Source organism: Mesoplodon bidens (assembly GCF_964165515.1).
Source record: "Mesoplodon bidens genome assembly, contig: HAP1_SCAFFOLD_179, whole genome shotgun sequence".
Classification (NCBI taxonomy): Eukaryota; Metazoa; Chordata; class Mammalia; order Artiodactyla; family Ziphiidae; genus Mesoplodon; species Mesoplodon bidens.
Genome location: NW_027671490.1, coordinates 917592 through 942463, shown reverse-complemented (window position 1 = coordinate 942463; position 24872 = coordinate 917592). Strand labels below are relative to the sequence as shown.

The 24872-nt window shown below is 43.1% G+C and overlaps 1 long non-coding RNA gene across 5 annotated transcripts in view; it reads right to left on the bottom strand.

Moving 5' to 3' along the window:
• Positions 1 to 17008, bottom strand: part of LOC308611301 — a 90330-nt gene extending 73322 nt beyond the window's left edge. For 3 of the 5 annotated variants that reach the window (XR_014014832.1, XR_014014833.1, XR_014014834.1), the window contains exon 1: positions 16723 to 17008. This is a non-coding gene — a long non-coding RNA (uncharacterized lncRNA). The remainder of the gene's footprint in view (positions 1 to 16722) is intronic. The other 2 variants (XR_014014835.1, XR_014014836.1) reach the window with 1 other exon arrangement.
• Positions 17009 to 24872: the final 7864 nt, after the last annotated feature.

Below are 24872 nucleotides of genomic sequence, written 5' to 3'. Positions count from 1 at the left end.
CTCAGAAGTTGAATTGTTGGATCATATGGTAATTCTATTTTTAACATTTGGGGGAACCTCTGTACTGTTTTCCATAGTGGCTGCACCAATTTACATTCCCACTAACAGTGCACAAGGGTTCCCTTTTTGATCATGGCCATTCTGACAGGTGTAAGGTGATATCTCACTGTGGTTTTGATTTGCATTTCCCAGATGATTAGTGATATTGAGCATCTTTTCATGTGTCTTTTGGTCATTTGTATGTATTCCCAAAGCAATGTAACCCCTATCAAAATACCAATGGCATTTTTCACAGAATTAGAACAAATAATCCTAAAATTTGTATAGAATCATCCAAACAAACAAACAAACAACCTCTAATAACCAAAGCTATATTGAGAAAGGAAAACAAAGCTGGTGGTATGACATGCACTGATCTCAGACTATACTACAAAGCTATAGTAATCAAAACGTTATGGTATTAGCATAACAACAGACACAGGTCAGTGGAATAGAATAGGGAGCCCAGAAATGAACCCACAGTTATGTGATCAATTAATCTACAACAAAGGAGGCAAGAACATACAATGAAATAAAGACAATAAATGGTGTTAGGAAAATTGGACAACTACTTGTAAAAGAGTGAAACTGAATTATTTCCTTATACCATACATAAAAATAAATTTAAAATGGATTAAAGACTCACATTTAAGACCTGAAACCACAAAACCCCTAGGAAAAATACATTGACATCGATCTTAGCAATATTTTTGGGGGGTCTATCTCCTCAGGCATGGCCAACAGAAGTAAAATTAAACAAGTGTTATTATATCAAACTGAAAAGCTTTTGCAGAGAGGAGAAAACCATCACAAAATGAAAAGGTAACTTACTGAATGGAAGATTTTTTCAAATGATATATCTGATAAAGAGTTAATATCCAAATTATCTAAAGAAATCATACAATTTAATATCAAAACCCCCCAGATATTCCAATTTAAAAATGGGCAGAGAACCTGAACTGGTTACTTTTTAAAGTGTTTGATACAGTACTCAGATGCATTCTTTTTTCATTAGCCTTGAATATCAATACTCTTAACATCTCCGTTTATAAATGAAGAAATTAAGGAATGGAGAGGTAAATGACTTGTCTAAGGTACAAAGCTTATTACAAAAAAGATTATACTAAACCAGACCTCTGATTCAGATTCCTATACTTTAATCATTATGGCTTACTGCAGAAGGTTAGAGACAGAATTTGACATTGAAAGCTTAGATTCCAGTTTTTAATGAGACTTCTTCACCATGCCTTTATGTCTAAGGGAAAAAATTCTGGTCTGTACTGCCATTAATGGTAATACTGCTTTAGAGAATTGTTCTGGAGGGAAAGGATATTATTCAAATTTATTTTTAAAGTTTTTTTTTTTTGGTTTGACTTTGTTTCTTAATTTTCTCATGCTAGGATGGGAGGGCAAACAAAACCTAAACTAACAATACCAACAATACATGTGTGTGAGTGTGCCTGCACTTATAAGTATGAAAATACAACTTACAAGAAAAGGCAAGGCCAGAATCTATAAGGCTAAGGATTTTGACTTTATCTTAGATGCAAGAGAAAGCAATTAAATGAAAAGATAGTTGTGTAGACACTAGGCTGTTCAAGTAGAGCAAAGGAGAAATGGTAGTGGCTAAGATGGTGGCAATGAAGATGAAGAGAAACATTATAAATGTGATGAGAGAGAGAGAGATGAGATTCCAGAGGACCTAATGATGCAGTCTATGCAGAAAGTGAAGAAAAGGAAGGAATTGAGGACCATTCCCAGGTTTTTGCATTGAGTTACTTTTTGTGTGAATCATGGCACCATTCACTGAGCAAGAAAAGATTTGCAGGATGGGACAGTTTGGAAGAAGGAATAACTGAAGTTTCATTTTAGACATCTTAGCTGTAGAGACGTCAAGCAGTGTTCCTCATATTTCTCCAATGAAAAGAATCACCTGGGGATCTTAGTGCACATATGGATTATCACCTTTTCTGCTAGAACTTCTGGTTTGGTAGTCTGAGTTGAACACAAAGTACTGGATTTTCTCACACTGCAGAAGATAAAAAAACACACTGAAGGAGGTGGGAAAGAGCTAACCTAAGTAACTTTGGAAAATAGTATTTTAATATACTGTAATTAACCATGCACAATATATACTGAAAAGCTAAAGACAAAAAGAAATGTACACAAATATTGAACTTGTTAGTAAACTTATTTTTCACACATGTACAGGTTAATGATTTTTAAATATTTTATGTGTATTCCAGAATTGAGCAAATGAATAAATAGACTGCAAATAATGAGAATCAGGTTTCTAATTGTTAAAGAAAAGAGCTACAAATAAGGAAAGGGTAAGGGAGGCTAGAATAAACCCTGTGGTGTTAGATTGGAATCAAGGTATCAATTTGAATTCATATATCAATTTGAAGTTATATATATATATATATATGTAGATAGACAGATGATAATGTGTGTGTATACACACACACCCAGATAGATAATATGAAAATAGAGATACTTGTATATTTTTATGTATTCATATATATATTTTTAGCTCTCTCTGCTGAAAACACAATGAGGTAGCTTGGACAGCGATAAATCCACCTCATACCAAGATTCTGGTTTCTGAATACCATTATTAATGCAAGAAACAAGAACTCCATGGAGGAACGACTGATTCAAGGCTGAGACAGAGGAAAGTACAAGATGGGTCTGGAGCATTTTGTGGTGTCAGAAAGTAAGATATTACTCCAAAAATTGTATGGCCATGTAGGAAAAATATAGGAGACAGCTGGAAGGAGTACCAGTGACCAAATATGGAACACTTTGAGAAACAAAACTATTAATGATAGTAATAAATTTTAACCCGTAGAATAAAATAAATATCCACAAGTTCACACTGATGTATGTATATATATAAACAAATAACCAGATAAATACATAAATGAAGAAGAAGAACAGCTCTTTCTTATACTCAAATTATAGTTAATAAATGTAGAGGGAATGATGGGAATAGAAAATGAACAATCATCAAACACCACAGTAAAGGATGGAGTCAAAAATTATTGATGGATGCTAAGATTAGTATGGGACAATTAAACAAGAAGCAGAATATGTGAACAATCTCAAATAATTACAAAGGGAAAAATAGTGATTTTGCAGCTATCATTATAACTAAGTCATCAACGTTAGCATCCCCAGTAGTGAGACATACAGATTTGTTTGCACCTCTAATATGTACTGAAAATGGCATATCTCTCCTGAAGTGTTCTTGTCAAGAAATACATATCCTCAGTCTAACCATGAGAAAATATCAAACAAATCCTATTTGAGAAAAATTCTACAAAATGACTGGCTAGGATTTTCCATTAGTTCAAGGTCATAACAGACAAAAAAAGACTGAGGAACTATCCTAGATTAGAGAAGAATGGGGAGATATGACAAGCAAATGCAATAAGGGATCCTAGATTTGAATCTGGACCACAAGACAATAGGCAATATTTGAATACGAGTCTATAAATCGTTAGTAGCATTGTGACAATGTAAACTTTCTGCTTTCAATAATTATACTCTAGTAATATAAAATGTTAACATTTGGGGAAGCTGAGTAAAGGGTATATGGGAACTCATACTGCTATGTTTGAAGTTTTTTGATAAATAAGATTTGATAACACAGTTTTATAAAACCTTTGTTTGGACATTTCTGAACCTCTTTTTTGTTTCCTTATGGAAGAAAGTTGCTTGTTTACGGTTAATACTAATTCAGTGGGGGTAAGATTTACACAGGACCAACCCTAACAATAATAGTGTGTGGCACAGGAAACAACTTTGAATGGCCATTTCAAGGAACAATATACTTAAGTGTATTCAATGAGTAAAATGGATGAACTACACAAATTAATGAGTTGAAAAACCATAGAATCATAGAATTTTCTCACTGTAAAGGCTCTTACTTTCATAACTTTTCAGAACTTTTCCGTTCCTATGGGTAAATACCAAAGAGCAGGATTACTCGGTCACTGTATGGTAAAAGTACGTTTATTTTGTAAGAAACTGCTAAGTATCCCGCTAGCCACAAATGAGAATTCCAATTGTTCTGCATCATCACCAACTTCAGTATTTCGGTTTTGGGATTTCAGCCATTTAAATAGGTGTGTAGTGGTATCTCATTATTGTTCTAATTCAAAATTCACTGATGACATGGAATGTGTAGCATCTTTTCATATGCTTATTTGCCATGTGTCTATTTTCTTTGTTTAACCATAGTAGTTTTGTTGTTTTTTTTTTAACCAAGGCCTGCTAACTCTTGTCCTCCTGTGTCTATTTATGTTGTCTTTTTTCTCTCTTTCTTCTTTTTTTTGAACTTTTGATCATTTAGTCTTTTTCCTGGTTATGTCCAATTATTTTTCATACTAAAATTGGGCTTAACTTATTTTAGGAAACTATAAAGATACCTCCACATTCTGGATGTTGTTATCTTTCTCTTGAAAAGATTTACTTTGGCCCATGGCAGACAGTTACTATAGGGACTGGTAACCTTAGTCCATTCTCAGTTTGAGCTCATTCAAAGCCATTTTTCAGGCTGTGTGAAGGTTGGTCTATTTCTGTCTTGTCCTTCCCTACGGGTGTTGCCCTTTGGGATTACCATGTGAAAGTTTGGATTCTCCCTATTCCCAACTACCCTTGTATTTGTTACGCTTTAAATGTGATGGTTCCCACAGCCCTGTGAGACTAAAGATACACTTAGCTTGTCATTCCATTAGTTGTTGCCTTTAGCTTGAGCTGTTGCCCTTTGGCTTCTGTGGTTAGAGTCTTTTGAACTCTTTGGCTTTTCAGCTCCTAGGCTGTATGAGCTGAATCAGCAAATGCCCAGAGGAGAAAAGCTGCACCAAATGTCAAGCTTGCGTCTGTGTTTCCCTTCTCTCCACAACTTGGCCCACACGTCTTGGTGTCTCCCTGACGTTCAGATGCCAGCGAACAGATGTTTCCTTGCTTTGTCCAGCTTTGCTACAATTCCTGTAGACGTCGCCTGACCTTATGCGATTACTGAACTGTCGTCTCAACTACCCCCAGGAAGAAAATGTACAATTTTACGTTTTATTTTCTATATTACCTCAGTTTCTGTAGAGACCTTTTACCTCACTGCTCGGTCTAGTTCCTGTGTTAGCAGTAAGATGGAGATAAGGTGGAGGCTAAGAATACTGGGGGGAAATCACTGATGAATGATACGTCTCGTTCTTTTTGTTTTTCCTCTCCTTACTTATTACTCTGGCAGCCTACACCTGCCTTTCTTCATTTGACCCAGTTGCCCAAATAAGAAACCCACTCTGGTAAAGACCTGACTTTACTCTCATAAATGTCTGCATGTTAGGATTAGCTAGATGATGAACACCATGCCAGAGTTCTTTGTGTGAGACTTTTGCAGACTTTTGTGAGCCCTTTAGTTTGCCTCTTGCCAACGCTGCTCAGATTGTTGAGGTTTTCTAAGATTCTGTAGGTCAAACCTCTCTACCTGCATACCAGATGAGCCCTTCTCTCTTTCCTGACCTCACTTGTGGGAGGTTAGCCCACGGTTCTTCTTTTTCCCCATCCAATCATAATTGTTCATGAATTCCAAAAGGCCCTCAAAGTATCTGCCGTCCCTTTCTCTCTTCTCTTTTCTATCAACACTGGTAAATATTAACCATATATTTGCATACCTCTTTCTTACTTACAGTGGAATATTGGAAGGCTCGATCATTAAGTGTGAGTCCCACCAAACTAGGACTCATACAACACTCTCCTCCAGGCCAAAACTTTTGATATCCACTGGCTTTTTCTTATACTATCTTATATGGAGCTAAATTTGTAATGATTTAGTTAATTCCTGAGTTATGTGACAATAAGAAATCAGTCAAATTAGCACTACAGAAGTGCAGCTTAGACCTAGGGACCAGAAACAAGGACCACAAAAACCTGTTAACCAATAAGTTTCACTTGTACTTCATGTTTAACAACTGCTGAGGGTGAATGGGAAGTGAGGGAAAAAGAGTTTAACTTCATATCACAGAAACTTGCGCTAAAATGAAGAGGAAAATGACCCAGTTCCTGGTTCAAGTCACTGTAATCTGCTTCAATAAATAATAACAGCACACAAGGAAAACAAACACTATATGATAGGAACAAGGGATAATTAAATACCAGATCAGGGAGGACAGATTACACTTGCTATGGGATTTCATTAAAGAAGGATTCCAAAAAGTACTGGCTTCTTCTGAGAAGACTTCTCAGAACAGGTAGCATTTAAACTGAGTCTTGAACAAGTATATAGAGGGTAGGGAACAGGCCTTCCGGGCAGGGAACAGGCACAGTGTCAGGAATGGCACAAAGGGCTTATGGAATAGGGGACAAAACTGGCTGAACACAGGAGTGCTACGTGTTGGGGAATATGGGGGAAGGCTGGCTGAGGTTGGTTAAATGAAACATAATTAGACGGAAGAGAAAGGAGGTGGAAAGACACATGGAAGACTGTGGAAAGCCCCTGAAGATGGAGGTCAGCATAATAATATGAAGAACTCAGTGGTACTTTGACACTGTATGAATGTCTAGGTTTAAAAAATCAGGAAAACACAATAAAACAATAAACTACTGATAGAATGATATGTACCCAGAGGCCAGATACCAAAGAATACACACTGTGTCTTTCCATGTATGTCATATATGGTGATAGAGGTCAGCTTAGGTGTTGCCCTGGGAGAGTATGGAACACAAAGAAGTAACAGAGAACCGTGTAGGGTGTTAGAAATATTTTATAATATCTTGATCTGGTGTTGCATACATGGGTGCATAGAGATGTAAAAATTCAGTTATTAGCAATGCAGTTAACCTACTAGATTTTTTTTAATGTATGCGTACATTAAAAAAAAAATCTAGTAGGTTAATTAGGCTGTCAGTTGTGTGAAGTAAATTTTGGTCAAGGAATAGCCAAGGTAGTAATGCAGTAATAAGTTATAAATGTACTCACTGTGCTCTAGAATGTCACAATTGGAATACAAGAAATATGTGTAAGAAAAAAGACAAATATTCAACATTGATGGTTGGATGAGCTGAATAAGTTAGATCACTCTACTTTCAATTTAAGAACTTGGCCAGTGTTTGGATACCTCTGAACAAAGAAAAAAAAGAAATACAATTTTTATTATGCATATGCTATGTATCAATCCCTGACATATATTTTGACACATATAAACATGGGAAATATTACACCTTGTAACTGAGACAATGAAGATGAGTGAGGTAGCTGGTTTTGACACTAGAGGCTGAGAAAACCATCAGCTCATAATCGTAAGAAGTCTGAAGCCGGAGGAAAAGAATCAAGAGAAAATAGTGGTAAGTGCCAGGAGCCTCTGGAAACTACATCAGAGATGAAGACTCCAGGACTGTTGAGCTTTCTAAGAGTCCCAATAACTCAGGTAAAAACAGAGGGCTTAAAACTGAATCCTGGGGATATATGTATGCATATAGCTGATTCACTTTGTTATACAGCAAAAACTAACACAACACTGTAAAGCAATTAAACTCCAATAAAGATGTAAAAAAAAAAACAAAACCTGAGTCCTGCAAAGTAACAATTGTTACGACAAACAGTAAAGAATTATAAGAAAAATAATCACATGCCTGTCCCAACAGAGAAATATCCTAAGCTCCATCTCACCATTTCTCCGATTGGCCTTTCACAAAATACAGTCCCATCAGCTGAATATAGGTTTGTCAAGTAACTGTGAGTAAGACTGAATTAAACAAAAATAAATCAATTCCTTCCTCCAAAACTTTTCAGAGTATGTAATGTAACAAAGTGAAACTTGAATTTCATGTCGGGATGTAGAGTACAGCTCTTCTCAAATGCTTCTGTCTTGTAACTACATTAACATCATCTAAAACCAGTGTTCTGCAGGACAGAGATTGTGAAACACTGCTCTCATCATGTAAGATATCAAGTCTTTCTGAAAATCCATTCTTCCTTCTGCCCTTTCTCGTGTTGTCCCTGTCACCTGGAATGTCTGTCCTAAGCTCCATCTGCCAAAACCCTACCCAGTTTTAGGATCCAAGAGATAATAAAAGGCTTACATTACTGAAAGGCAGAGAAAGAAATCCCTTCCTAGGGATCTACATTTCCTTACTAGGGAAAAGAAAAATTGTAAAGTATACCACAGTGACCTGAAGTCTATGAATGTAACTATGTTGTGTTACTTTGAGTTCTGTAAAAGTCAATGTGCTACAATATACATCTATATGAATGTTTGATCTCTTACAAGTAGAACTTGCTGATAACTTTCATCATGAGCAAGGTTAATGATTAAGGGAGCCATTGTATTTGGCTCAGCCCTTATAACTAGGGAATATTAAAATTGGAAAGGTCTCTAGATATCAGCAAATCTATCCACCTCATATTCTAAGTAAGGGAACTGAGACCTTCATAGATTGGATATTTATATTAACAAAGGAAAAGGATATAAGATTGGCAGAACTACCTTTTAGATTAAGAATTTTGAGATTTTTATACACTACTAGGACATAATGTCCACTGATACTGAGACAATGTGTTTCTTAGTCATCATTTTCTATTGCACTGACCAAGCGAGGTGGCAGTCAGTAGTTGTACAAAGGGAAAACGAAAACTTTAGAAACTCCCCATTTATATACACAGGGAAATTCATCATTCATGTTATTTAAGCTAACTGGATGCAGTTTATCAGCTACATTGAGGAATGGTGAAGTGAAGTGTCTATACAATTAACATGTTAGTTTGTGTCATGACCTCCCTGTTGTTCAAGTGAGTTAACGGTTAGCACTCAACTAGGCACTTAAGAGTCCACTATAAATCTGGACTAAACGTTTATTTGTGGCGTCTTTATTCTTCTTTGGTGCCCTTAGGCAGAATTAGCCCTCTTATGTTTTGATAAATTCAAGTATTAAACAGGGCTAAGGTTTCACAAGTTCTTTGGCCTAAACATGGGGGTAAGGGAGACCAATGAGCTGGAGTACTTCTAGATTTAAGAATGGTCAGATTGAGGAAGAAGAGTCTTATGCCAGAGGTGAAAGAAGACTGATTATAATTACCTATTTTTAAAAATTCCAACACTTTTCAATGTTCTAAAGTGACCAGGAAGTACATGGGTTTGCTAGGAAGTAACGGAGTCAAGCAAGAATATTCTGTAAGAGTTTGTGGATGGCAAAGAAGAGGAAAGGAAGATAGAGACAATCCTAGAAAAGGTTTTGGTTGGCCGTAATAATGAAGTCAGAAGGAGGAGAAGAAGAAGAAGAAGAATGACACATGCAATGGGAAAGAGAAAGCAAGAATAGAGAAGCAAAAGGGAGAGTAGAAAAATGAGACAAATTTGGAGAAAGAAATGAGGAAGAAAACTGGGTGAAAGAAGGAAGCACTGATGGTAGACCACTTGACACTCAAACATTAACACGATGCACATTTAAGATGTGCCATCAATGGCCATGGTCATTACCCTCAAATAGTTTACAGTATGTGTTTCAGAGACATTTATAAATTGAAAATGCCATTAAAATAAGTGCCAGGGTATAAGTATTCATGGAATTGTATGGGAGAATAAAAAGTCCCCCGTCAAAGAGCCTTCTGAGACATCAGAAAAAAAGGAAAAACCTAAAAAGCATAAGACTCTTCCTATTTTCATTTCCAATGATACATCCCAATCTTGATGATCAATCAGTGATTTAAATATCAACTATAAACCCAGTATTTTATGAGCTGCTATGCAGTACACTATACTAGAGCAATAGAACAGAGAGGACCTCAAACCCTCTGTTCCCTCAAATTGAAAGACACGCTTCCTGACCCCTCCAGACCACTACTGGACACAGGGAACACACACTAATGTTTCAGGACCCCAACCAGCAGTCACCTGCTTTGTGATTACTTCCATGACACACCCCCACTAACACCACTGACTTTCCTGCTCCTACGGGACATGACACAGATTTCCTATTTTAACACATACCACAGTGCATTATGATTGCAGGTAGATGTTCTAACAACTTAAAAGAGAATGATGACTTTTTTCTCTTTACATCTTGTTATTTCCCTACTCATAATATTTCTTGAAGAGAAACCATAAAAATATAAACAAACACAAAAAACACATAATATACAAAACGTGTGCTTTGCACCTTAACACAAACTTAAGTAAAATTAGTTCTGACAGTATCCGGCATGACAAACTTCCATGGTACAAATGAGAATGGACCAAGGTTTGAGCAGGTACAGGAGACAATCCAGGCATGAACACCACCAAGGAAAGGTAGACAGGAAGTAACATGGTGTGTAGGAAATCACGAGACCAGTCTGATGGGAAGAGACTTAAACAAGACTAAAATTCACTTTCTAAACCTCCATCTCCAATTGGACAATTCACAAGACACAGGTGCACCAAAGTGGCCAAATATTCAATCCCTTTAAAGGGGAGGAACAGTTTAAAATTTTATAAATTTAGTTTGCCCAAAAGCAACTGTCAAATGTTGGCAGGACACAATGGAGGCTTACCTTTGTTAACATAGTTAAGTCTCTCTCACAACTAGAACACTTGGCTCCACGTTCCTTAGCGCACCTGACGCACTTACACAGCATTGATGAGCTTTACACAACTGGAAGGTCACATCTTTATTTCTTATTGCAGGAACACAACATCTGGAAACTTTATTTCTAACAGAAGCTAAAGCAAAATTACTGTAAAATGAGTCATTTAAACCATACATTTTATCACCTTTAAAAAGCATCTGCTCTGTGCTAAGGATTAGAAATGACTCCTGTCCTTAAAGCCTCATTAAGGAGGAAGATCTATAAAGTCAAAATTTCAATCACATGACATAAAGCACAGAAGTGCCTATGGAGGCCAAAAGTTATATCTAAGTGACGGCTTCATGATAACCCTGGAGTACAGTCTAGAAAGATGAGGCTATGCAGAGTTGGAGTAGGAGGTGCATTAACTGCACAGGGAGCACCTGTGCAAATACACTCAAGCCTGACACCTGCTGGGCACTGTAAATACTGCAGGTGGGGATGACTAAAGACCAGCGGTCCAAGTGTGAGAAGAGACAGAAATAAAAATAGAGATGTTGGCCCAAGCAAGCCTGGGAGAGAGCATGGCTTGTATCCCACAAGTGATGAGGCCTGGGGCTACCACTGGCTGAGTAAGGGTGCCTCCGCTGATGAGAAAAAGGCGCCCCGCAGCTGAAGAACCAATTAGATAAAGAGAGTGATCACAAAAAGCTCCCCTTCCTCAGGGCAAAGAGCCCCAGGAGGCTTGGCAAAGCACAGTTCAGACTACAGGCCTCTGTGCAGAGCACACGCTGGGCGGCTAGTATGCACTGACTCTGTGTGGGCAAGCCATTAGCAGCATTATTTTAGGCATATCTTGTCATGTTAGAAGATCACTCAACCCGGGTAGGCAGATGAACTTAGAGGAACTGAGACCAGGGGCCGCGAAACCACCCAGGAGTTTCTACCATAGTCGGGGCAAAATGTAATGTGGATGAAGAAGCAAATTTAGGAGGAGGCCAAAATTTACAAGCTAGACCCACTGGATGAAAGTCATAAAGAAAGTTCAGTGAAGGAATTCTGAAGAGAATGGGCTCTGCATTTTTCTTACAATCAATGTAAAATATTAGGCAAAATTAAGTACAGTGGCTTTTAAGGTCCCTTCCAGCTCTAATTTCTTTTGATTTCTAACTTATTACTCTCGTTAAGTAAAGTCCCTTCAGAGGTACAGAACAGTTCCTACACCTGAATGGGATGCAAAGAATAATCTGACTTCTCTTCACCAGGGAATGAGTTGAACTGTCCTTGAAGAAGAGGTAACACATGGTGAGAACCCCAGATCCTAGAAAAGGGCCAGGCACACGATAAGTATTCAGCTTTTTGAAAACAAATGAACAATCATTTCCTCTCCTAGATCTTCACACCCTTTCTCTGCTGGCTGCTTTCTTTCAGCTTATAAACTTCCTCAGTATACCCACTTAAAAAGCCCTCAGACCTATGATTCTTTGGATCTTCTTGTGGGTAACCTAAGTCTCTCCCATGCCTTCAAACACCTCTCCTCCCCAAAAGCCCAGATCTGAACCTTGGGCCCAGACCTGTCCACCAGGCCCCTCTAAAGCACTGAAGATGAAGTAAGATCCTCTCCCAACCCCCAATACCTTCCTACTGTGCTCTATATCTCTCAAAAAGATGCAGCTGTAAACTGTCACCCACGCTTGCTGCCCTCCCTTTTCTAACTGGTCACCAGGCCCCACCCATTCTCTCTCAGATCTGCAAAATCCAGTCCAACCTTTTATAACTTAAGTGGAAACCTTAGATTACAATTCACCCTGCACCCAATCAAGTGCCTTGCACATGGAGGTCCAAGTGAGTCTCTAAACCAGAAGTCCATCTCACCGTTCTTTAGGGTTTCCCACAGCCTTCAGGATAAACACCTAAACTTCTGACAGGACAAACAAGGCCCCGTTCTGTTGGGCCCCACTAGGTTTCCAGTATCAACTCTCATTTCTTTCCCAAACCCTGAGTTCTAGTCCTATACCTTAGTTTTGCCATATTTTCTTATATTTCTCAAACTTTGACACACACTGCTCCCTCCTGCCACCCCAGGAGCTTCTACATATCCTTAGAAAGGATGGCACCTCCTCCAAGAAGCCTACCCTGAACTTTCCCTTCCAAGATTCTGTGCTCTGCAAAGGGGAAAGGTGGGGGGGTGGGGTGGGGAGGGATGCATTAGGAGTTTGGGATTAACATAGACACACGACTCTGTATAAAACAGATAATCAACAAGGACCTACCGCATAGCACAGGGAAGTCTACTCCATAGCCTGGAACAAACTGTACGGGATAAGAATCTGAAAAGGAATGGATATATGAATAACTAAACCACTTTGCTGTACACCTGAAACTAACACAACATTGTACATCAACTAACCTCCAATATAAAATAATAATTAAATTTAAAAAAAGATTCTGTGCTCTGTAGCACCAGAACTCACTTCTTCCAGAGCACTGACTACTGTGCTTGTGTCTACCTGCCGCCCAGTAGGAGGGGAGATTACCTAGGGCGGAAGCATCGTCTCCAGCAGCCCTTGGTTCTGACAACTCATTCAAGTGCCAGGATACTTGACACACATAACCTGCTTAATTAATTCTAAGAACCCACAGAAAGAGTGGTTTTTAATGTCATTTTACAAGCGTGGGGATTGCAGTTCAAAAGTAACCTGCCCAGGCCACAGACAGCATAAGCCCTGGAATTCAAATCCTAAGCTGCCTTCACACCCCTGCCCTTTCCACTATATGATACGACTACTGAAAAACAGATTTTTTTTTCCTGAGCCCTCTTTTAATGGAAAGGAAATGAAGCTGGGATATACCAGTTTCCTAATCGCTTTGGCGTGTACCAGGCAAAGTCGTTCAACAGACCAGGTAATATCTGTGGAACAATTAACGATGCTCCAAACTGTCCTAAGTGTCCTACATTGTAGGGTCTACAAGCATTAACACAGTGCGACCTTGTAACCTCCAGAGAGAGTGAGTCCTGTTCAGCCCATGCTACAGATGAGAACACTGAGACCTAGAAGCCTTAGAGCACTCGGCCGGGGTCACCGAGCCGGCAGGAGTCCGAGGCCGCACGCCCCATCTAGCGCACGCACACCCGGGCACTGGGCACCGGTTCTAGTGCCCACCCTCCACCTTGCACCATCTAAAACCCCGCTTCGCAGCGCCCACACGAGAGCCCCTGGAAGCGGGAAGTACAAAGCTGTCTCAGCTGTCTCAAACAGATGAACCAGTTTGCAGGGCAGAAGCTGAGACACAGATGTAGAGAACAAACGTATGGACACCAAGGGAGGAAAGCCGCAGGGGGGTAGGGATGGTGGTGTGCTGAACTGAGCGACTCGGATTGACGTGTATACACTGATGTGTATAAAATTGATGACTAATAAGAACATGCTGTATAAAAAAATAAAATAAAATTCAAAAATCAAAAAAAAAAAAGAATACTGTCTACTGTCCTCCGCGCCCCCTGGAACACTCACTGTACATATCCAGGAGGTGCCTGCAGAATGAATGAATCCATGAACAAACAAGCTCACTCGTTTCAAACGTGCAGTCACATGCGAAATCTGACCTTCTGAGAAGTTAAGCTTCTGGAAGGAGCCCATTTTCTTAATGTATTCAGCATCGAGTCATCACAAAATAGGAACTCTTATAAAGTACTGGCCCCTCACTTCCCCTGAGAAAGCAAAATTCCTCAGCAGGGAAATGGGAGGGTAGCAGACATTACCCGCAAAGCTTTAGGAAGGCTGCGGCTCGCTGAGCACGTCACTAGGGCCCCTGACCGCCTGCCTGGTAGTAGGACAGACACACCAGGAACGGCTGCTGACCGGCAGAAAGAGCGCCCGGCCAGGCAGGCAGCACACCCCGCACCCTGCCAAGCGAGGTCTGGCCAGCAAGGGAAAGACGCTCTCCACTTCAGAACCGCCCACCACCAGAAAGCCAGGTCCTGCCAGGACCTGGACACACGAGGCCTTCCTTACAAGGGTTACACATCTGTGGCCTCGCTCTGCCTCGAATAAAAGACAGTGACGGGGACAACGTGACCATCTCCAGCGGAACTTTCAACTTCGTTTCAAGTGCCTGGGTGCTGGGTCACAGTGGATTTCTAAACTCTTCCAATATTCAAAAATACCAATTCCTAAGATGCAAAAGAGTTGTTAAACATACACTTAGCACAGACCCCAGTCCCACTCCTGAGTATTTTCTCAAGTGAGGTAAAAACCCAAGTTCACATGGAAACCTGCCCTGGGATGTTTACAGCAGCTTTATTCCTGATCCCCTCAAAACTGGAAACATCCCACAAGTCCTGCCACCCGCAGGCGAATGGACAAACGGAAAATGGAATACAACACAGCCAGAAAAAGGAGTGGCTTCTCATACCCGTAACAACAGGGATGACGGACTTCCCTGGTGGTCCAGTGGCTAAGACTCCACACTCCCAATTCAGGGGGGCCGGGGTCCATCCCTGCTCAGGGAACTAGATGCCCCACGCCGCAACTAAAACATACTGCACACGGCAATGAAGATCCCATGTGCCGCAACTAAGACCCAGCACAGCCAAGTAAATAACTAACTAAATAAATAGTTAAAACAACAACAACAAAAAAAAACAAACCCGGGAGGAATCTCGCATAGCTTTTGCTGAGCCAAAGCAGCCAGAATCAAAAAGCTACATGCTGTTGTTCCGTTTATCTGACTTTCTGGAAAAGCCAAAACCTTAGGGACGGAGAGGAGATTAGTGGCCAAGAGGCTAGAGGCACCCTGGCGCCAAAGGGCAGCAAATGGGATGACAGGATTGCTCTGCCGCCTGATGGCGATCAAAACTCCTACAACTGTGCACTACAAGTGAACTATGCTTCACGGCTACTAAGGAGACACAAATTATTACAGTTTGAAAAATGTGCCGGCCAGCCATCCCCTGCATGACAAATGCAGTAAGAGGGGCGGGGAGGCGAGGCAAGTGGATCAGCTGGAGTTCTGAAGGTTCTCCCCACTTTCAGTTTCCCTCGCCTGGCATGTCTCCCCGCCCGGCCCACTGCTGCTCAGGCCGCCCACCCGGGCCGCCGGGAGTTACCCAACCGGAAAAGCCAGAGCCCAGGCTCAGCCGCGCCTCCAGGCACAGGAAGGGCAAAAATAGAAAGCGCCAGTGCGCAGTGGAGGGCTGGAAACCCTCGGACCTCAGATAACTGCGGAGAACCTGGGCTCGGAGTCAACATCGGCTCCAGGCGGTCCCAGCGTCCCGACCCCGGCCGCGACACACTTTCCACAAAACTGACACACACGCGCGGGTCGCGCGGGCTTCCCCGCCGGGTCGCCTGGAGGCCGGTCCCCCGCAAGCTGAGCGCACGAAAGGGCGCCCCCTGCGCTTTCCCTCCGGAAGGTGGGCTGCGGGGCCCAAGCGTAAACCCTGAGACAAGGTACACGCGCACCACGCCGCCACAGGGGACGAGAGGCCGGACGCCCACCTGGCCGGACACCCTGCATTTCTGGAATCACCGGACTTGTGTGTAAATTTCCCTTTGGCGTGTCATTTTCCAAAGGCCACTCAAGATCAGGGGACAGCACGCCTCCTCTCCAAGTGTCCTGCCAGCCCACCCACTCAAGATCAGAGGGACAAAATGCCTAACTAAAACAAAACAAAACAGAAACACAAAAAACTGGAGAGAGGGAGGAAAGGGTGCCCTCAAAAAAAAAAAAAAAAAAAAAAAACCTAAGCACGTTGACAGCGCTAAGAATAAACTACCAGGCAAAAGAAACCCTACATGTCAAATCCTAAAGTACAGAAGGGCAAGCCCGCCGGCAGTCCAGGCCCGGGGAGACCGGGGTCCCCAGCCCTGCAGAGCCAACCGCAGACCGGCTCGGGCGCCCCTCAGAAGCGCGGGGTCCCCGCGGCCGAGTCTGCGCCCCCGGCCGGCGCCGGCTCCCCTCTGCCCACCCTGCGCGCGGGGGCTGGAAACGGCCGCGGAGAACCACGGCGGGGCCGGAAGGGGGGCTCCAAAGGAGGTCTGGCGACTCGAGTCGCTCCGTTTCTCGGTGGGTTCAGCGCGCGCCGTGGGGGAAGAGAGGCGGGGGTCCGGGAGGAGGGGACGTGTGGCACTTACGTAGACCGGCAGCGGCCACGGGCAGACGGCGGGCTCGGCCCCCACGAGCGATTCCAGCCTCAGCTCCAGCTTCTCCCCCATGTCTTCGCGCGCCGCCCCTGCACCGTGCTAGTCTAGCGGTTGGGGGAAGGGCGCGGCGCCGCCGGCGGGGGCGGGGCAAACAGGCAGGCGGGCGGTGAGGGGAGGGGGCCTGGCCTGGGCCTCAGCCGCCGCCGCCACGCTCCCGTCCGGCCCCCGGCTCCCTCTTTGTGGTCACAGGCCCCGGGCCTCCAGCGCTGCTGCGAACTCAGGCCTGCGTCAGGCGAGCACAATGAGCCGGGGACCGGGCCGAACCGCTCGCGGCGCGCGCGGCCCACCCTGTGGACACGCCCGCTCTCACGCACGCACGCACGCACGCACGCACGCATGTCTTCGGCTGCCCCCAGCCACACCCACCTGCCCGAAGTGGGGACCCGAGGAGACCCCTCGGGGCCTGGGGTGGCGGGTTCGACTCCCGCCCTTGACGTACCGTGACACGCTCCCCCTCCCCCCCAATAAGAAGACTATAATTCCTCATTAAATATGACAGCTGGAATCTCGGCTTCTGTTCACAAAAATGCCGTGTATTTAGCCTATGCTAGGCACCAGACCGCGGACGCTCAGTACTGGCAAAAAAGGAAATGCCCTGCCCTCATGGCACTGCCATTTTAATTGGAATAGTAGGGACAATGTTCAAGGGAGAAAATAAAGTGTCATCATCGCCACGGGGATGGTTAATCTCATGTGCGCACTGCGTGGGGCCCCGGCAACCACAAACATTATTCCAGATGTGGCCAGGAAGGTATTTTTCAGAAGAGATTAACACTGAAATTGGTCCACTTTGCGTAAAGGAGACTGTCAAGGCCGCGGCGTGGGTGGGCCTCGTCCATCAGTTGAAGGACTGGAGAGAAAAATGAGGTTCCCTAGAAAGAGGGAACTGTTCCTCCAATGGCCTTGGGACATCAGCTCTTCCCTGTGTCTCCAGCCCAGAGTCCTGCCCGGACTTGCTTGCCTCACAGTCACATGAGTCAACTCCTTAAAACAAAACTATATATGTAAAAATACTGAATATATACAAGCCTATTAATTCGTATATGTGTGTATACATATTATATATATGTATACACGTTTATATGTGCGTGCGTTTGTATTATATGTGTAAGTACTATATACAGTATACATACAAGCCTATATATTTGTGTGTACATATTGTATACATGTATGTATGTGTATATATATAGTATACATATTATAAATGTGAACATGCTGTATATATACACACACCCATATATTGATATATGGGTGTGTGTATATATACAGTATATGTACACTGTACATATGTATGTATACAGTGTATATTTATATATAGGTGTGTATATATGTTGTATACCTGTATGTGTATATGTTGCATAGGTATTATATGTATATATGTATATACTATATATAGACACACTTGCATATGTATTTAGATGTGTATGTACATGCGCATATTTACATATAGGTGTGTATGTGTGTGTATACATTGTGTATATGTATGTGTATATATCTTATATATATGATATATATGTATATATGCGATGAATTTATATGTGCAGTACATATATATTTTTATGCTACATGCTTTTAGATGTAGGTGTATATATGTCTATATGTATGTACGTGTATTGCATATATTATATATGTATGTATACTGTATATATACACATCTAAATATCTTTGTATGTGTGTATATATGTATGATATATATGTACCTAGGTGTGTCTATTGCATATGTTATATGTATGTGTACATACTGTATATATACAAACTATGCATTTGATATGTGTGTATGTATAGTGTATATGTATACGTGTATTGTATGTGTGTATACATACTGTATATATACAAACGATGCATTTTATATACGTGTGTATATATGTATGTGTGTATTGCATATACTATATGTGTATATGTCTGTATGCATACTGCATATATACACAGCTGTATATTTTTGTATGCGTGTACATATGTATGTGTGTGTGTGTGTATACACACACACACCCTATGGATTCTGTTTGTCTGGAGAAGCCTCACTGATACGGACACTTATGACAATTGAGCACCTGCTCTTTGCCAGCCAGGGAGCCAAACGCTTGTCTTTTCGGTGTCTCCCTTAAGTGTCACAAGTCCCGGGAGGGAAGGTGATGCCGCTCCTACCAGTTGAGGTGCCTCAGGGTCAGAGAGGCGCACAGGGCGGGGGGCTGGAGCCTGGTGGAGCCCAGGTGGAGTTCTAGCAGCAGTACAGCCTAGCAGTGCCACTTCCCCACGTGCTTCTCACAAAGACGCCGAGGGAGAGACGGGGTCTGAAGGAGGGGATGAGGAAGCTTCCGTGGGTCCGCAAGCCCAGACCAAGGCTGACTCGTCAAGGGTGTTAGAGGTCAGGACTGTGGTTACCCTGGGGGTGGGGTTACACAGAGCCATTCCCATTCCGAAAAAGTATGCATTCTGCTCTTGTTTGTATGTTTACCCCCCCACCCCCAAATCTTTTAAAAACAGACTCTCTTGGCTGCTGGGAGCACACACGGGGAAGTTGTGTGTGAGGGGGTGTGATCCAGTGGACAGGGAGGATAAGCCCGCCACTCGTAGGGCCAGGAGTGGCTCAGCTTTGTGAGCTAAGGATGGCCCGCGAGGTCCCAGAGAGAAGGGTCCCTACTCCGTCCCTGCTCCGTGCACCCCATTCCCAGCCTGAGAAACCCAGAGCTACCCACACACACACACACCAGGGAGGAGAGCCAGTCACCCTGGCTCACAGGCTGCGGCTCCAAGGCTCCGGGCACTAGGAGCTATTTTCAGTTTTCATGCCCTAGGACATGGCCAGAGCTATTGTCTCCGGAAACTCTCTGTCTGTCTCTCGCCCGCCCTCCCTCCCTCCCTCTTCTGCCTCTTCCCCTCCCGCTCCAGCTGTCCTGCTCTCCACCCTTCATTTCTACACAGGATGGCTCACAGACAGCTGCTCCCTGTGTCCACCCGCCACCATTCGATGGATGTCAAAGCAAGCCCTGGGGACTTCCTTGGAGGTCCAGCGATTAAGACTCCGAATTTCCACTGCAGGGGGCGCGGGTTCGATCCCTGGTCAGGGAAATAAAATCCCACATGCCGCACGGCACGGCCATAAAAATAAATAAATAAAAAATAAAGTTAGAGTGATGAAACAGCCCTAGTGGTGCAAGAATGGGACGTAAAGCTCTATGGTATAGAATAAAGGTCCGGAAAGAGATATATGAGAACTTGATATGACAGAAAGTGGGGAAATTAAGGAGTTTTCAATAAATGGCATTTGGACAATTGCATACCCATGTGGGTAAAAGTAAACTAGGAAAAAAAAAAAAAAGCAAGCCCTGGTCAGGTGTGACCTTGGGCCCAGGGCCATTGGCACACATTGTCGTGTGGGATGTTCTGCCTTAGACTCCTCCCTCCCTCCTGTGTCACTTTCCCTGCCAGGTAAAGAACTCTGCCTGGTCAGTAAGACCCTAGAGGTCCTTGGCCATTGTTATTGCAGTTGGAATTGTTACTGTTTACATAGGGTGACCAACACCCGCCCCCAGTTTGCCCAGGACCGCTCAGGTTTGAGCGCTGGAACTGTGGGGAAACCCTCATTCCTGGGGAACCCCAGAAGGCTGGTCAGCCTATTTTGGACGGATCTTTCACTTGATCTCCCAACCCCCGAGAGCCAGAAAGGGAATCTCCCCCCTCCTTCCATGGTAACCATCATTCATTCATCCACTCATCCCTTATTCAACTCCTTTATTCAGCAAGTATTTATGAAGCATCTACTACACATCAGACACTCCTCTAGGTGCTGGGGACAGTAAACTGAGAAGGTGTGATTGATTACATGGGGATGATGTCTCGGAGACCACTGCAGGGCAGGGGAGGTGGGAGAGGGAAGGGGCAGTTCTAAATGCAGGCTCTGACGGGATTGGGGCAGACCTTGCCCTGGGCCAGGCTGGTTGCTTCAACACAGCTGTCCTCACCCAGGGCCATCCTGCCCCCGCCTCCCCCAGTTTTTTGGTGATGTCTGGGAAAATCTGTGGTGGTCACAACTGGGGTGGAGAGGCACCTGGAATCAAATGAGTGGGGCCAGGGATGCTGCTGAACCCCACACAGTGCCCAGGAGGGGCCCCCAGCAGAGGATGACCCGCCCCAAATAACCCCAGTGCCGTGGGGGAGACCCTGCACTAATATTATTCAGACCCGCTGGTGCCCCTAGATTCCTGCACAGGCAGGGACTCTAACCGGGTCACCTCTGTATCCCGAGGTGACCTAGAGTGGAGCAGCCAGGAGGGCTGAGTATCAGGGGTGAAATGACGAATCTCTGTGCCCACTCTCCCCGCCACACCCCAGGGTCGATGGCCTCTATCTCCTCCCTGTGCAGGTAGCTTTTCCCTGAGCCATTTCTTCTTGTCAAGGTCCCTGTCACAGGTTGGGTTCCCCGAAGATGACATTGAGAGCAAGGATTGTAGTGCAGGTGGTTGATGTGAGACGTGTAGAGAACAGATACAGCTGCCATAGGGTCCCGCAATTCCACTCCTGGGCATAGACCCGGAGAAAACTCTAATTCAAAAATATACATACAACCCTGGGATTTCCCTAGTGGTCCAGTAGTTAAGACTCCATGCTTCCAGTGCAGGGAGCGTGGGTTCCATCTCTGGCCAGGGAACTAAGATCCCACATGCCGTGTGACAAAAAAAAAAAAAGAAAGAAAGAGAGAAAGAAAGAAAGAAAAAGAAAGAAAGAAAAGATGCATGCACCCCAATGTTCATTGCAGCACTATTTACAATAGCCAAGACGTGGAAACTACCTAAATGTCCACTGATGGATGAATGGATAAAGAAGATGTGGTACATATATACAATGGAATATTATTCAGCCATAAAAAGAATGAAATAATGCTATTTGCAGCAACGTCGTGGATGGACCTAGAGATTATCACACTAAGTGAAGTAAGTCAGAAGAGAAAGACAAATATATGATCTCACTTATATGTGAAATCTAAAATACGGCACAAATGAACTTGTCTATGAAACAAAAAGACTCACAGACACAGAGAACAGACTGATACGGGTTTGGGTCTCTCAGGGCCTTGGCTGTTTTATCAGTTTATCAAGCCTCTCATGAACCATGCTGGGTCTGAAGAGTTACTACGATACAATTTGATTTTACAGCACTATCCCCAAAATTTAAAAACAATCTCAAAAGCAAGCCAATCCCCCACTCCTAGAAGAGTGAAACTAGGCACATTTTTGTTCCCAGAATCCAGTACAGAATTTGACCAAAGAACATAGCAGAAACTCAATGGCATTTGAGAGAAAGAGAAAGTCTCTTTGGTTTTAGCCTCACTAGGATGTCCATTAGTCTATGCCATTTCTTTGAAATTTCTGACCTGCGAACTTCGAACCAGGAGGAATCTTTTAGCCTGACGTTGATTTGTCACTATGAATTCGCCATGTGCAGTGCACAGCCCTGAGCATCTATCACACGTGGACTCTTGAGCTATCCTTCCTGTTTGATGACCTTGTGGTTCATACTGCAGTAAACTAATGGGTTCTGTCTAGTGACATTACACCTCCAGTTCTGAGGCGTAGATTTGACAGTCCTATGCCGCCATGGCCATGTTCACTGCCTTCTGCTATGGAACTGCCTAGACCAAAGGCAGCTGCCTTTAAGAGAACATTTCTTTCTCCAACATAATTGACAAATCCAGTGTCAGCTTGGGTCCACATGTAAGGGGAGTCACTTGAGCCTACGGTAGACCATATGTGTCAATGCCGACAAGTTCTATAAAACATGTTTTCCTTACAATTGAGTCTTTGTCTCAGTCAAGCCTGCTTGGGAAAAACTGTACCTGAAGGGTACAGTTGGCTGTGGCTGCTATTGCAGCAGCTGGCTGATGGACAGCTGCCTGAGACTTTTCTGCCCTGTAAACTCCTGCACACTCTCAAGTCAAGTGCCAGGTATACTAAAGACCCTCCAGGTGCCTTATTCACTCCACTCCAGGTATTGCTCAGTCACCTGCAACTCCCTAATGCCCCTTTTCTTTATGTCAGACCTTTACTTAAGTGGCTCTAAAGAAACAGCCACTTTCCCACACCATAAGCTGCAGCCATCAGCCAAAATCAAAGTATCTTACGGCTGGTATAGTGGGTTGGATGGTGGCCCCCAAAAGGATATATCCATGTCCTCATCCTTGACGGTTACCTCATTTGAAAAGAAATGTTTTTGCAAATGTCATTAAGGATCTTGAGATGGGATTTCCATCCTATATTATCTGGATGGGTCCTAAATACAATGACAATTGTCCTTATTATATAAGAAGGGCAGAGGGACATTTGAGACACACCAAAGAGAAGATACAGACACCAAAAGGGGGTGATGTGAAGACAGAGACAAAAACTGAGTGATGTGGCCTCAAGCCAAGGAAGCTGGCAACCACCAGAAGCTGAAAGAGGCAAGGGATAGAATCTCCCCTAAAGCATCTGTAGGGAGAGCAGCCTTGCTGACACCTTGATATCAGACTTCTGACCTCTACAACTGTGAGATAGTGAATTTCTATTGTGTTAAGCGTCCAAGTTTGTGGTAGTCTGTTACAATAAGCACGGGAGAATAATACAGCATGTCTTAAACCTTTTCTAGGCTTCAGCAGTTTACTGCACAAACTTAAATATTTTCAAACAGTCAAAGGTCCCAACATCCCACCATACATTAAAGACCAAGGCACTGGAATACCTTCCTTGGCAGTACCAAAATATTTTCCACATGGACATTTTCCTCTCCAAAATGTCTGCTCCTTTTTATTTCTCAGTGTTCCCAGCTAATGCACCAAATGTTAGGGTCTTTTAATTACCTTTCATCAGCTACAATGCCTTAATTCCATTTGGTTTGGCATAACTTAGAAAATAAGAGAAAAGATGGAGGGCCGAATATTCCTGTTACTGTTGATAACCCTGGCTTGAGAATCCAGTTTGAATGAAATGATCACATAACTGAACCCCAGAATGGGGCAGATTTACTAACTAGTAATACACAGAATGAGAGAAACAGAAGACACTTACTCACACTCTCAAGGGAGAGAACAGAATTAGTCAAGGCAAGCATGCACGCTTAATTCTTTTCAAGCTTTCAATATAAGTCACTTGATCATCCTGGGGCAGAGTCAGTAAAGAAGCAGCGCTAATAGGACCCTACGAGCTCTCTTGACAGGACTAAAACATCAGGAGCAGGAAAGGAACATTCCCTCACTCCCCACCACCACCACCCCCAGCAGTAAAAAATGATCATCCACATTGACAAGGTAAAAGAAATCAGAAGCTACGTTAACTCTGATTTATTCTTAGTATACCAAAAGCTTATCAGGAGCCTTGTGCAAAAGCATCTTGATTGGGCTTCTCTGGTGGCGCAGTGGTCCAGGAAGATCCTACATGCCTCGGAGCGGCTGGGCCCGTGAGCCATGGTTGCTAAGCCTGCACGTCCGGAGCCTGTGCTCCGCAATGGGAGAGGCCACAACAGTGAGAGGTCCATGTACCACAAAAAAAAAAAAAAAACCAAAAAACCCATCTTGATTAGTTGCTAATAAAAGTCTTTAGAAGCAGAACCCTCCACATGCAGCAAAGGGAAGATGCAGACCTGTATGCTTCAGGATTTTCTCACCAAAACCCCCACACAATTTGTTTACTATTCCAGCCAAGTATGGCCTAGCCCTACCCTTATCCCTGTTTTTCTTGGTGTAGTAATAAAGAAACATAGATGGAAATAAAGAAGACATATCAGGTAGAAAGATATAAAATAGTGGGGAAAATAATATGTGAAGTCAAGTACCACCACCATTTACTAGCAGTGAACTTTCAGCACCAACATTAATATTTTTTCCTGTTATATCTGTAAATGATAATAACTAATATGTACATAACAATTTTCAATTTAATCAAATCTCATTTTTATAACTAACTACTTCACAACAAGTAACATGCTAAGGCAACATCAATAGATGAAAAAAGGTAGTCCCTGGCCCCAAGGAATGTTGCCCAGGAGAAGACAGAGATATGTAAAAAATACAATTATAATACAGTGTAGCGAGTGCAGCAATCAGGCACACA